Consider the following 14813-nt stretch of genomic DNA (forward strand, 5'->3'; position numbering starts at 1 on the left):
GCAACTCCTCTAGTGCATATACAATCCTACTTGACAATCGTGTGTCCTACCCTACTTCTCCCTGTTTTCCTTCTTCAGAGTCTGTTTTACCTCCTCATAAAAACCTGAGTAATAGCTAAAATCATGGGACTGAGAATCCAGTTATGCAAAGCACTAGATAAATGCAAAATGGTCTTCGCCTGCTCCAGAGAGGAAGCAAGGGCTTTCAGAGAAAGCAATAGGGGGAGTAATAACAGTGACAGGTCTTATTAGTAAGCCAAATTATGTATTCTCTGTTAATTTTCTAAGTTAGGCCAAAAAGCAACGTTAAAGGAAGAAAGCCAAAGGAAGCGGCTGCAAAGAAGTGTGGCTGTTGTGAACTTCTCAACTCCAGCTGCTAGAACTGACTAGTGGGTGTAACATTACACTGGCTTAGGTAAGCACAGAGTCGTAAGAATAAGTTCAGGTTAGATCTGATCACCAAGGTATGAAGCCTTAGCTATATCTACCTCCTTTGCTTTTAACACAATTTGGTCTCAGTAGTAAGATTATAAAGGGTGGGTGTATCTCCGAGGCACTACAGTCTGGTGCTGCGTATGTGTTTACCGTCACACTCCCACCTGCAGCTGCAATGAGATCTTCACTTTGCACCCTAATGTCTTGAAGTTAGGCAATGTTTACCCCTAAGACACTGACCTCCTGTACACATTTCATAATAACACACTGTCTAAACTTTCAGTATTAAGATTTACTATCTGCCAAGTAAATTTTGGAACATAACTAGGGAAATATATTTCTTCCATGCATCATTTGTCATCTTTTCATTTCTTCTCTGTATTTTGATTGATATTTCCAATAGAAGTATTTCAAAATCAGTTCCAAAGCTGGTCCCTTGAATAATTCCCAGAGCCCAATTAACCACACAGCTCATTTTAATGATAAATTGCAATGATGGAAAGCTCTATGTGTGTAATGAGTTGAAAAGAGGTTTCCGACAAAAGTGACATTTAAGTTACAACCCTAACAGAAGAGATCCTGCAATTATCAGTAGTTTGGAACCATTAGCTGAATATTTAGTGTCATTCAAAGTACAAGACAATCTATCATCACACAAAAATCTGGTGCATCCGTATCTTGAGTAATTTGCATAGTCTGGAAAGCCACTTCTCAAAAGGGCATCATCGAGTTAGAAGGGGTATAGAGAATGGCAGCTGACGTGATCCAGAGAATGAAATAGGTATCTTCTGAGGAGACACACACAGCCTGAAGCCCCTCCATTTCAAGAGGAGAAGGCTGAGAGGAATGTTGTTGGGGTTTATCGTGTCATGAAGGCAGCAGAAAAGGCTAATGGAGAGCATCTGTCAAACCTCACAGAGCTAGTATGAAGGTACATTCTGTGAAACTAATGGGTTTCAATAAAGATAAAAGGAAATACTTCATTATACAGCAGAGAGTGAGCTTCTGGAGTTTGCTGCCATAGAAGATCGGGAAGGCAGACTGTGTCAACAGATTCAAAAGGGAATTAGGCAAATTCACGGGTAACTACCTGGTCTTTAAAGTGATACAGAAAAGAACAAGCAGAAATGCACCCTTTAACATTACTAATACATTTCTGAATGCTGTGACAATACACAAACATGCAGAAAATAAACATTCTCATGGTCTTCCTGAACAGCAGTTCCTGTTGCTTCTGTCAGACAGCACATGGGGCTAGCTGGATTCAGTTTGGTGTAATGCAGCGTTTCTTATATTCTTAAGAAAAAAAAACATTTTGTTTGCACTCTCTTCCAGCTGCACCTTCCTGATGTTGGTAAATACAATTCCATTCCCTGGCAAGAAAGAAAAGAAAGTCTTTGTGTTTAAGGTAATATAACTCAGTTGGGCTACATTTTACCGGCTTGGACTGAAACAAGGTGAATCTGTAAAATCTAAGAATACTGTCTATACTTACTACCTATTACTATAAACATAATGTTTTGAATTACTTGAGATATACTCATAGAAGAATGCAAAAAGAGTGAATGAAGACTCAAATAAAAACAGGTCTTAAGGTGGAACCACCGAAATGATGGATCTGTCAGTCCTAATAACGTGAGACAGAGAAGCATACAAAATTAATTATTACCAGATTATCTAGGCCTCTTCCCAAAACAGCAATAAAATCACCTATCTGATAAGCAAACTGATAGAAGCATCAAACATACAAACTGTATGCAGATTAGAAGTATAGTAACAAACAACTCGAACTTGGTTCACATGCGAAAAATAAGAAGTCCCTGTAATTCTGCAGAAAAGTAGAATTTAAGGATCTTAAACCCACAGTTTCGTGTGTGTATGTTCTGTTGTTCTGTTGGTGTTTTCACAGACTGCACAGTATCTTTTTAAGCTGCCATCAATTTGCAAAGGGAAGCACAGACACACAATCATGCTATAAAAGAGCTATGCTATTTTACTTTCCTGAGCAAGACACACAGCCAAAGCCAGAACCCAGTCAGCTTGCTGCCTGATCCAGCCACCTGAATGCACATCATACTGAGACCCTCAGGAACTCTCATACTACAGTTTTGGTTATATTTCATCACTCAGTTAGAGGATTTATGACCAGTATGTGCACAGCTTAAGAGTACTCAGCATTATTTATTGGCTAATACAAAGAATAGATAGCCAGGATTAATATGCTACCAAGTAAAGCATCAACTTCCTCACCGTTGCCTGTATTTTCTTGCTGTTGTTTCTCTTTCAGTTGTTAACAGTTACCACCTCAGTAAACCCATTTTGCCTGGGTTTTTACTTTTCTTATCTTGTGTGGTTTTAGCTCATGCTCGAAAACTGTTTTCTGAAGCTGCAGGCCACCAACTTCATGGACCAAACTTGAACACAGGTCACAGAGAGCTGAATCTGAGTCCCTGAACTGAGTCCCCTGTCTGGGCCATTCTCTGAGTGTGTTGCCTTTTGACTCTTCTTGCTTCTGCCAAAACTGTGCCGTCTCCTTTTTCTTTCACGCAGTTCTGTTTGTCTTTTATGCTTGGCTACAGAGTAATATGGCATGATTTAATTCCTGCATATGAAATCCAATTGCTAAGTTGATGTAACAAGCTATTTCGAATGGTTCATACCTTTTCTTGCCACTCTCACATCAGTGAAAATAAAAATAATTAAGGAATTAATTCTCCAGGCTCACAGTAGCTGTGACTGAAGGAAGTATAAAGGAAATGCTGAAGAGAAGAATGGAAAATCCATTCTGCATATTGTGGTATGGTGGGCTTTGTCTGAATTTAGATTACACATTTCCATTCTAAACATTTTATTTACCACAGGGGTATTTACCAGGTATCTTGCTGGTAAAGTGATTAGTTGCTGAGTGGCAGAGCCAGCTTGTGTTAATACAGAAACCAGCTGTGATCTGTAAGAACAGCATTGTGGTAATAAACAATAAGCCTAGGTCCTTCCAGTGTATTTTCTGAATCACTCTGTTCACAAACAGGCAGGTGCTCCGAATGTAATACGTCCAGTACTGGCTTCATGAAAGTTATCCTACAATTTAGCTCCTTACAACATGCTGAGGAGAAACAATAAATGAAACTACATGAGTCAGTATTCAGTGGGCAGCCAAGAACTAAATATTTCAGCACTGGTCATTGAGTCTTGGCAACCAAATACTTCACAATGCCAGTGTGGTCAACATGCTGGGAAGACAAAGCAAGAGCACAGCATATGGCATGTTTTGCATGTGTTTCATTTGTTTTGATGCAGAGATCTAAAATTGGTTGATGATATTCCTTCCGTTGCACTTCTGTAGTTATTAAAAACTGCTTTAAAAACAACTTTTTACCACCAGTTTGTATAACTTTTGAGTGTATGAATGTATGGAAGATGTTATCACTTGGAATGTAAGTTTATACATAAAAATAACTCCAAAATAAATGAGTACGTGAAGGAAACTAGAATAATTCTGAAGTTAGAAAACTGACCAACAATTATTAAATTATTCCATGGTTAATCACAGGAGATTGTACTAACAACAAAAACTAAACCTTTTTTATGAACATACATTTCATTTGACTTTTCAAAGAAGCTGCTTAATAAATCCTCACTTGAGATTGTATTTGTCACTTAGCACAGGCCAGCAGCGTCCTGTGTTAGCAACCAGCTTTAAGAGATGCTTTGTGTCTGCTGTTAGGGGAAGAGAGTCCTCTCGTTGAGGATGTCAGAAGTTGCCTTGCACCCTGAACATCCTCAGTACTTTCAAACTAATGTAACTGGAGGTATTTGATTAAAGTAGTAAGTATTGTAAATATATTTCGTTTTAAAATATTAATATAAATTTTAAATAAATAGTAAATAAATGTTAGAGTTTTTTCAATGTTATTTTTTTCAGTGATGTTTCTTAGCAACACATCATTAGTTACTCCTACTAAAGAACTAAGTATGTCACAACAAGTTCTTAAACCAGTGATAAATGTGTTATTTTTCAGTTTTGAGTACATATTCTCAAAACCCTGGTATTAGGCAGACTGAGAGAAAGGAAACACATAGCTTGTCTTCTCCAAAGTGTTCTTTGCTGCAGGCCTTGCTGCCAGTCACATCACCCATGAGGAGTTCCTGATGGAACCAAAGCATAACCTTTTAAATCTTTGATTATCTGGAAGTTTTCCTAGTGTTGTAGACATCTGCACAGTCCCTCATGCTTACACTACCTTTTGAAACATACAAGGAAGAAATATGAAGAGATACAGGCTTTATATTCTCTTGTATTTGGTAGCATTTTAGCAAAACTCAGCAGATGTGTGGACTTATTCCAGCTCAAAGAAATATCATCTCTAGAGGGCTATGTGTCCCTTGGTAGAACATATGACAACTAGATGGTACTGGACAGTTACTTTTGTATGAAAACTACTGCCAGAGAACATCCCTTCACACTTAGTTCATGGTTTACCATGAGTAACACAGAGTGAGGATCTGAAAATATTCTTAATTTTGAATAATCAAAACTGTTTCAAAAGAAGCTGTTTGACTGCAAAGAGGAAAGGGACCTGGGGGTGTTGGTTGATGCTCGGCTGAACATGAGCCAACAGTATGCCCAGGTGGCCAAGAGGGCCAGTGCCATCCTGGCCTGCATTAGAAATAATGTGGCCAGCAGGAGCAGAGAGGTAATCATCCCCCTGTACTGAGCACTGGTGAGGCCACACCTCGAGTATTGTGTTCAGTTTTGGGCCCCTCACTACAAGAAAGACATTGAGGCCCTGGAATGTGTCCAGACAAGGACAACGAAACTGGTGAGGGGTCTGGAGCACGAGCCTTACGAGGAGCAGCTGAGGGAGCTGGGATTGTTCAGTCTGGAGAAGAGGAGGCTCAGAGGAGGCCTCATTGCACTCTACAGCTTCCTGAAGGGAGGTTGTGATGAGGAGGGGTTTGGCCTTTTCTCCCAGGTGACAAACAGGATCCGAGGAAATGGCTGCAAGTTGCACCAAAGGAGATTTAGATTAGACATAAGGAAAAACTTTCTCTCAGAGAGTGGTCAGGCACTGGAATGGCCTGCCCAGCGAGGTTGTGGAGTTGCCGTCCCTGGCAGTATTCAAGGGCATCTGGATGAGGAGCTATGAGGTATGGTTTAGTAGCTTGTGGTAACAACGGTAATGGGAGGATGGTTGGACTACATGATCTTGTAGGTCCTTTCCAGCGTTGTGATTCTATGATTCTATGATTCTATGTAGCTTCTCATTCCAAATGGCTTAACATTTTAAACAGAGCTCATAGGGAAGAATATTTCTGATGCTCCTCTTCAGAAAATGCGGGTTCTAAAAGAGCATTTTCTTGGAAATTTGAGAGTATGTTAGAAGAAATTGTTCTGGCCTCTATGTTCCCACCAAACATTGTTTTTTATAACACGCTTTTTAAAAGAGACATACCGTAGACTTCTCCTTCTGTAAAAGACTGTACTTTTAAAATATTTGTCCTCACATTACAAGAAAGAAAGCATATAAAATAAATGAAACAGAAATATAAATGAATAGAATTGAAATGAGAGGGGAGGTTTCAAGGGAGATTCAGGCTGGATTATAGGAAAATCTTCTTCTCTGAAAAAGTGGTCAGGCATTGGAACAGGCTGACCAGGGAGGTGGTGGAGTCACCGTCCCTGGAGGTGTTCAAGGAACATGCAGATGTACGTAGGGATGTGGTATAGTAGGCAGTATTGGTGGTAAGTGGACAGTTGGACTGGATGATCTTAGAGGTCTTTTCCAATCCTAATGGAATTCTGTGAAAGCCTATTTTCTGACCAGGGATGGTTTAAAACAAATAGCAAAATAAATATATCATAATAAACCTGCAAAAAACATTCTTTGGAAAATGTCAGGTCAAAATTACCTGGAAAGCAATGTACAAACTGAACCAAGGAGATGTGCTGGAGCAGTTTCTCATGGACACAGATCAGCCAACAGTAGAGTACACGCTGAGCAATTTGTTTTTCTGACTTACTAAGTGCAGATTGAAAGCCTACAGTTCTACAGGTGCTTTTTCAAAATGAATGAGAGTGCAAAGAGTCTGGGAAGGAGTCAACAACTGTCAATGGAGATGACAATGAAGCATATCATTAGTAAATTGTAGGATTTGCTGTGCTAAGGAGTGGGGATGAAGATATGTTAGATGAAAAAAAAAAAAACCAAAGTAAGAGGTAATAAAAGAGCAAGGTTAAGGCTTTGACAGGTAAAAGAAGTTGAGATAGACAAATCCTGCTGGGCACTGATAAGCAGTAGAAACTATAATAATTTCCTGTGAATACTGCAGTAAAAACCAGTATTACACTGCTAACAGCAAAGGTCTTTGAAAGTCACTGGCAGAATGTCCTATACTGCTGCTCCAGAAGCTGGCATGGAGGTACCCGCAGAAATAAAACCGTAATGGGAGTTTTTATAAAGTGCAGAAGAGGAAGAACCTGCATGCACAGGGAAGCTTTGAAGGGAAAAATAAATCTGTGAACTGCTATACTGTTCATCAAATGTCTGGCATTATAGTTCCTCGTATTCTGGCCAGGACTTTACAAGATTTCTTATAAAGTCTGTTGAAATGACATAAGGAGGGTATAGCAGAATAGTCTGCTCATGTCTGATTTATTTTCAATTTAAATTAAGTCAGTTTGCTAGCCTAATCTCTCATCACTTACATAGGAATCCCTGAAGATTAGCAGTATGTCACTTTCAGGCTTTTATATTAGCTAATGCTACAGCTGACATTTCCCAAGTTCATAAAGATGCCACTCTTTTTATCTGATACCACAGATGATAGCTTGCCCAGGGCATCCCATCATACTTGCACACTGTGTAAAGGTCCCACTTTCATCTCAGATCTTTCCTTTTCTCTGTAGTCCCTTATTTATGCCTTTAAAACAGTCTGTTGTGTGAACAAGTGCCATGGCCCCTCTTTTTCCACATACTATTCCTTCACTACTCAACCAACAGAAAATTCCCTCATGCTCATCACCATGTTATAGCCACCTCATCCTCTCAAATCAAGCTCTAGAAAGGAGAGATAGGCCAGAAGGCCTCTGAGCAGTTTGTATGCTCAGCAACGCCAGCTTTTATATTATATTGTCCCATCTTCTAAATTCAACCCTTCACTATTTTGTTTCCTTTCCAGTTGTGAACTGAAACAACAGTGCAGCCAATGGATTTCCTTTCATTTCCAGTGCCTTGATGGGGAATGCTCTGATTACCTATAAATGTACCATCCACTGATCCTTTTGTTTTCCAAAATCATCTTCCCTGAAAGAAAGGGATGCACATTTTTAAACTGATTTCTTTAAGGTGTTGTTGACAAACTGGTTTAAAAGTGAGCAGCCTGTAGTTCCTGGCTTAGTTTCATAACTCTGTATTTAGTATCTCCTACTCATAAACTCTCCTAGTCTCTTTAAAAATGACTTGACATTTCTCTGAAAATGACTGTCACTGTTTCTTAGTTCTGTTCTCTTTCTGCTTTCTAAACATCCTGAGGACTACATTCTGTATTCTACACATCCCACCGAGCACCCCCCAGCCAGCAAGGAGTCCCATGGCAGTGGTGGCACCAGGTTCTTCCAAAGGCAAGGACCAAGTGGAGCTGCCCAGAGCCCACCACGCACCATCCAGGAGGCCCTATCAGGATGCAACGCACGTCATCTTGGAGCCCTGGACTTCAAGCTGTAAAAGAGATTTAATATAGACAAGATAAAATCTCTGTAGTTAGGCTTACGCCTCTTTTATTGGGTGGCTGGTATCCACATCTGCTACCCACAGAGGTATCAGTACGACAGCAGAGGCAGGTTCAATTTGTATTATTCACGGTTATGCTACTTTCTGTATATTTAGCACATCTGAGGTACAAAACTGATTTGTTTACATTGTCATTGTATACCATCACTAAATTGATTTATGTTCTGCTTTCTTCTTTAATGAGTTTTCTTCCAGAGCTTTCTTCTGATATTTCTTCCCAGGCATGAAGAAAGGAAGGTGTTTCAGATATGTCTTCTCTGATCTGTGACTGTCACCTCCAGATGTTATCTAATATAACTGTCTAATTTCAAGCATTAAAGTACTTCATTTTTCCATATTTATATTTTATTATCAGGAATGGTATTAACATTTGACTGCAAATTCTTTTATCTGCACTTTTATCTGTGCTACTTCTGTTTATTACTTATTAGCCTTATTTATTCTTCTTTTTTAGGTACTCTGACGACAAAATTGTTTCAGCAAACAAGGATTTCACCTTGTAGGGGAAAAAGTAATCCATACAACTTGTGCTGTTTCCTTTTGAAAATCAATGCAGATATCCACAAACTTCACAAACATATATATGTATATATGTAAAACACACATACATACATGGATTTTCTATATCTATTTCAATAAGGCATCTACATGTTCTTCATTATGTGTGGGATTAGGATACAGATAGACACACTGAAAATCAAACCTATCTTTTCCTCTTCTCAAGCTGCAAGTTCCTATGTCCATCTCCCCCAGAGCCTCTCCTCCCTCACCACTCTTCCTATTGGGAACCACGCTGCTGCACGCCCCTCGAGAGCTGGCAAAGGCTGTCCCCAAGGAGCCATTGGAGAGTCTTGGGCCAAAACTGTTCCAGGGAACACGCCAGTGTTTAGACAAAAGTGACAACTGTGTGCCAGTAACTGGCCCTTCCCCGTCCTGTTTGCTTTCCCTGTGCCTGAGGCTGTCAATAAAGATAAATGTCAGTGATTATGTTGATATTTTGTTGTGTCATGGCTACCCAAGCTAATCCCAAACTTACTGCACATCAAGCAAACAGCTTATATGAGGATGGCAATAGCTTTCTAATGCTAGTCAAGGATCAAGTGAAATATGATGTTACATACTCTGTCGTCAATGTATTAATGCTCTTAATGACACTGGCTCTCTTCTAATCACCTGCAACCATATCTTAGCTACTGTTTTTCAGTTCGTGTTTGTGAAATTGCTGCAAAATTACATCCCTTTCACAAGTCCACATGCATTGATCCACTGCTTGTATAAGAGCCATAAAGCATTCTTGTGAAGCACTGCTTATGTTCCCCTGCTCCACACTGTTCCTCCCCACGAGCTCACAACAAGCCCCATGGAGCTCTCTGGGTCACTGGTTAACTCATGCTGATTGCACAGGCATTTGCTAATGGATAAGTACAATATGAATTTGCAGGCTGTGCTGCTTCTGATGACAATAGAGAAGGATAAACACTCAGAGATAACAGACAGCCATAGGGGAGACCTTCAGGCTTTATGCAGACCACCCAGCTACAAGAAAGCATGTCCTGGCTCCTGATCTGTTTGTCACCTGGACAGATCTGCCAGTGATCACAGAATCATAGAACCACCGAGGATGGAAAAGACCACCAAGATCATTGGGCCCATCATTTGGGCTCCTCACTGTAAGAGAGACATTGAGGCCCTGGAGCATGTCCAGAGAAGTGCAACAAAGCTGGTGAGGGGTCTGGAGCACAGGCCTTATCAGGAGCAGCTGAAGGAGCTGGGATTGTTCAGTCTGGAGAAGAGGAGGCTCAGGGGAAACCTTATTGCTCTCTATAACTACCGGAAAAGGTTCAGGCTGGACGTTAAGAAATACTACTTCTCTGAAAGAGTGGTCAGGCAGTGGAATGGGCTGCCCAGAGAGGTGGTGGAGTCACAAACCCTGGTGGTGTTCAAGGAACGTTTGGATGTTGTGTTGAGGGACGTGGTTTAGTGAGAGCCATTGGTGAAGGGTGAATGGTTGGACTGGATGATCCTGTGGGTCTTTTCCAACCTTAGTGATTCTATGATTCTATGATCATCCTGTCCAACTGCCAACTCATTCCTGTAATGCCTACTATCCTATGGCCCTCAGTACCACATCTACACAATTCTTGAATACCACTAGGGTAATTTTTCTCAATATAGCTTTATCATGTAGGTGACTTTTCCTAAGAGCACTACTAAAAACAAACACATTATAAAATATAAATGCATATGAAGCTAAAAATGCTGACAACAAAACCAAAAATGTGGTAAAAACAGACATTAAAATACACTAATTGGAAAATATAGGGATGAGGGTAATAGCCCTTCCAAATGCTGCCACACACTTTATAGCTACATTTACAATCCCATGGAAAGGTCATCTCATCTCTTGGTTTATCTAGAAGTGTCCTAAGACAGAGGTCAAGAAAAAAAAATAGGAGAGAGGAAGAAATATAATTTCTTAAGATCTAGGCCAAATGTTTGCACCTGCTACTTAACGCCTGTGATAATCAGAAGTCGAGGAAGGCAAGAGCTTATCTAGAATAGAGAATGTACCTACAGTGTCCTATAGAAAGAAAAAAATCAACTATGGGTATAGTTACTTTTTCTTTAAAAAACAGATATCCTTAAATAAATCCATTAAAGAATTAAAACTTCTCCCTCAGAATATTACAAGCTCAAGCAATTCGTTAAGTTCTGAAGACTTCTTAGCATAAAATATTTCAGTATATTACAACATATTAGTCAACGTTCTGATGCTCAAGAACTCGTTCTAATCAAGGTTACAGCATGTTTCCTAGTGGTTTTTTGGTGTCTGTCTCTGATAGTCTGGACAGTAATTTTTGCCTGCTAAGAAATTTTAAAAGGAAAAACAATGCATGTGGTAGTTCTGGAGCCTTAGTCTGTCTATTCATGGCATACACAGGGAAAACACATCACCGAAAAGGCTCCAGGGTTTATTTTTTAATCCATGGAAATGCACTTATATTGGCAAAGGTTGTAGGGAGGAATCCTGCACCAAGATGTCAGGAAACTCAGTAGAATTTTACTTCTAGCTAATGATACGTTTCCTTATGTTTGACAACAGCTGAATTCCTCCCACACAGTGCCCAAGTAGAATGGGTGTTTGCACCCAGTTCATTCTCAGTGATAGTTACGTAGGAGAACACTTGCCTGTATATAAAAGCAGCAAGAAATAACAAATAAAGAATTAGGAGGCACTGTAAATGCTGAGAACATGAAATACTAGGAGGCAGTCTAAAGAAAGAAAGAAAGAAAACCTAAAGGGGGAGGCTTACATCTCTGAAGCACTGTCACCCCCTTCCTGCAAAAGGGGGATGCTCACATGTGAATGGGTGCATATGGGACTGGAACTCTGGGGCTGGCTACAGAAAGGTTTTTAGAAAGCTGTAGGTGCTTGTCAGCATTCTGCAAGCATCTCGTGGTCTGGTTTGTCTGCTGGACTGCTGATATTGATCCACCATGTGAAGTTCACCGATTGCCAGATAACTTGTCATTGATAAATCAATAAACCACTTTGATCCTGATTTGAGTCAAAGTGTGAGAGCTGAGCAAGTCTTCCCTGAACTTGCAATAGAGAAATTTCATGTTTGTAAATAGTATTTCAACATGAAGACTCTCCTCAAATATTTCAGTGCTATTTGAAACCGAACTGCTGAATTTTGGGAGCTGTTTCCCAGATGATTAAATCTTCTACAGTCAAAATATAAGATTATGAGAAACTAAGGAAACTAAAAGTACGTGATGGGCTACGAGAGTGCAGAAGGAGAGAATGAAACAAAAGTGCCCCATGTGGGTGAAAAAAGAAAAACACAGCTAAAGCTTTTGTGCCCCCGAAGATGAACTGAGAAGAAAGATGGTTCAGTGACTCATTCCAGAGTCCCCAAAACCTTACTGAAAATACTCATAGTTAAACACAGCAGTTTAAATCCACATAACACAAACATAGCATGATAGAAATGCACATATACAGAAATAAAATATTAAAATTCCTGATCATTCAGCTTTCTAATATAAGAGAAAGCTGTAGCAAGCAGCCAGCCCATTACAACTAAATCTTGACAGGCTTCAGGCATTACATTGCGCGTAAGGGCATCCTTGCATCTGCAAGTCAGGACCTCAGCAGGAACAAGTGTGGTGACCATACAGAATATCTCCTTTTTATTACTGAATCTCTAACGTTAAGTTGCTTAACTGCACACAGGAGAGGGCACGTCCCTAATTTGCCACCTGGTTTCTTGGGAGACTGGATCCACTAGATTCATTTTGTTACCCTACAGTGATTACAACCAGTGCCATCTTGTTTTGTGGTCGGTAGTAGTTGTTGAGGTGAAAAATTAATTGCTTCTGTAGCTCCTTGCCTACAGCCACATCCTTTGATTTGTCTCTTTGACACCCATTTTTGGCCTGTTTTAAAGCTTAATAAATCTCCACAAAAATCATGCATTCTTTACACAGAGTTGCTCTCTGCTTTTTAGGTTAGAAGCACTCAATATGCACACAGTATTTAGCATAGTGGTCTCTGACTGGGGCTCACATACAATGCCAGAAAGTGCCTGAACTTGCAAGAAAATAATAATAGGGAACAGAGAAAAATAAAGCTATTCTTTTCAGAGCTACTCTGGAGAACAGAACCATAATAAAACTTCTGTATAGGCACAGTCACAGAACGCTATGAAAGCCATCTGAATTCAAAGAAAAATGCACTTTTTACAGGAAAGGAGAATTAAAACTACACATCTTTAATTTTTTTAGGTGTCCCCAGAGTGTTCACAGACTCAGGATGTGGTCTCCTCTGGCTTCAACTACATCAGCAACACTTTCAAAAGTGCAAATAAACAGTGGCCACTTGCAAAAGAAATGATCTGGTTCATTATTTAGGACTATGGGCCTGAATGTGATTTAACTGCATTAAACCAGAGACTAAAACTGGTGACAGAAGTATAAGGCTAACAGAGTCTGGCATTTGACAAGACCAAGCAGGTACTGCTCTAATTAGTTAATGTTCAGCCAGGATTCAGAGCCTCTTTGAAGACAGCAGGCACTGACATTATCCATTTTGGCACTGTGAAGACACAAGGAACGATGGAACAATCAAACCCATGATTCAGGCGTTACCAAAGTTATCTGTTATCTCTCTAGTCCTTCAGCTTTTGTCTCCCAGCAGGAGATAAAGGATTCTTTATGTAGGAATTAAAGCTGCTACCAATAACCGATGGGACTCCCTGGTGCTGCAACAAACCAGTTATCTATTCTCTGGGAATTTCTCCTCTCTGGTGGATGTTACACAAGGATATTTGGCACAGTTTATTCAGAAAAAAAAAAAAAAAAGAAGGAACAAAAGAGACATCCCTTGTAAAAAAAATGCCACCCACCACCCACCCATCAAAACCCTCATCAACACAATCCTACGGTGTATAAAAATATGAGCTATTAAGTTTCACATTTTCCGCTGAAATCAAAGGATATGGGGCTGTAACCTAAGCCCCCTTTTATTTCTTGTTGTTGGTCTTTTTTTTTCTCAATAGGCTTTCTCTTAAACACTTTCGCTTTCCTTCTGTGAAAGCTAAGTAATTTCAGTTTAACAGCATTATTGTTTCACTTCACAATTGCAAATACCAAACCAACCACAATAGATAAGGCAACTACAATGATTACAAGACTGCATCTTCCACAGTTTTTCTAATGACAGACTCTGAGTATGGCTTTGACAGCTGGACCAGATGATCTTATAGGTCCTTTCCAACCTTGAGATTCTATGATTCTATGGCTACAGCAGAATTAGAGTCTGCCCATCACTAGAAGGGTGAAACTTAAGGTGTCTTTAGGAAGGCAAACAGGGGATCAAGAATGCACAATATAGTAATTAGCAGACCTAGATAACACGCCTGAATACCAAACTCTGTTGATGTCCTTTTAAACATTCACTTGGCTCATCAAAAATTTAAAGAAAATAACAAATTTAGGTTCTTGCCATAATTTTATGTATACAGTCCACAGTTACATTGCTATTTGCTTTCCTCGGTCCCATAGTTCACTGAAATAATTTTCCTTTAAGCCATTCTTTTTCTTGCAGATTTGAAGCAAAACACTGAAAGCATAGAGAACACCAGGCAGAAAAAAACATAAGATACAAATGTATAATTGGAATTTAGATCAAGCAATAAACACAATGCAGCAAGTCTTACAGATACTTCAGCTGAATCCATTCTTCCCTTATATAAACGGAATAGATTAGAGATTCTCATGTAAGGGATTTGGGCTACATTCTCACTTCCTGTAAAAAGAGAATACAGAACATTGAATCACAGATATTTCTCAGAGCTTATGCACTACAGACAGACGATAGAATGATTTTTTCTTTTGTGATTCATGACTTAGAAAATTTTGCTCTGCTTAGATCTGCTTATAAACCAAGCCTTTGATAAGTGACTTGGGGTTTGGTTATATTCTGCTATGTATATAATCTGATAATTTCCTCCATGAGAAAAAACAAGGTTCTTTTTTTTCTACGACTTCTGACACAACATATAATAAACTCCAGCCTGACTC

The sequence above is a fragment of the Gallus gallus genome, chromosome 2 (assembly GCF_016699485.2).
Source record: "Gallus gallus isolate bGalGal1 chromosome 2, bGalGal1.mat.broiler.GRCg7b, whole genome shotgun sequence".
NCBI lineage: Eukaryota > Metazoa > Chordata > Aves > Galliformes > Phasianidae > Gallus > Gallus gallus.